The sequence below is a fragment of the Crotalus tigris genome, unplaced genomic scaffold, assembly GCF_016545835.1.
Source record: "Crotalus tigris isolate CLP2741 ecotype Arizona unplaced genomic scaffold, ASM1654583v1 scf7180000018525.42219311030:4301911, whole genome shotgun sequence".
Classification (NCBI taxonomy): domain Eukaryota; kingdom Metazoa; phylum Chordata; class Lepidosauria; order Squamata; family Viperidae; genus Crotalus; species Crotalus tigris.
Window position 1 is genome coordinate 3,700,814 of NW_024097057.1, and position 975 is coordinate 3,701,788.

Below are 975 nucleotides of genomic sequence, written 5' to 3' on the forward strand. Positions count from 1 at the left end.
CTGCCCGAGTTCAGGGTCGCTCCGCCTCTTCCTCCTCCTTCTCCCGGGAGGAGGGAGAACTCTGCGCATGCTCAGAGGGGCCCCGTCGCTTTTCCCCCGGTAGAAAGGAGGCTCTAGGCAGGGAAGGAAGGAGGAAAAGTGGAAGGGAGGGTGGAAGGAAGGAGAGAGAGGAAGAGAAGAAAGGAAGAAAAATGCTAGAATGATAATGCAATAAGAATTCTACCAAAGGCAAATGTGGAACCACTGAAGACAACTAGAGAACTTTACTTTGGATGTCTGGGAAAGTGAAGCTTCTGGAGATAACAATTTTGAATACTGAGTAACATCAGAGTAAGACACAAGGTGGATCAGAAGGTCTGGAATTGTACCTATGCACAGGGAAAGGTTATCCTGACGGAGTGAGACCCTGTTCCGTCCAGGCAAAACCTCTTAACCATCAATTATCCAGGTTAGGTGCTTGCTGTACAGCAGTGTTTTTCGAACTTGGCAACTTTAAGATGTGCAGCCTTCAGTTGGACCTCATGCTAGCTGGGCAATTCTGGAAGTTGAAGCTCCCACGTCTTAAAAAGTTGCCAAGTTGGAAAAACACTGCTGTACACTAAGCCAGAATGCAACCACGCCAAAGAAAACTGACTAAGGTTGACGCATAATAAGTTATATTAACCCTGACGATGTACAGCAAGGGCCATAAGAACGCACACACAACCGTTCCCGGGGTTTTGTGTTGTGGGCTGTAATGTTTTGAAAAGTAAAAGACTGATGCCATCTAGTGGCCATTCGGAATTAGTACTTGAACAGCAACACAGTTGGAAGGGACCTGGGAGTAGTCCAACCCCTTGCTCTAGCACAGGGGTCTTCAGACTTGGCAACTTTTAAAGCTGGCGGAGGAATTCTGGGAGTTGAAGTCCACAAGTCTTAAAAGTTGCCAAGTTTGAAGACTCCTGCTCTAGCAGGAGACCCTGTACTAGAGGCGAC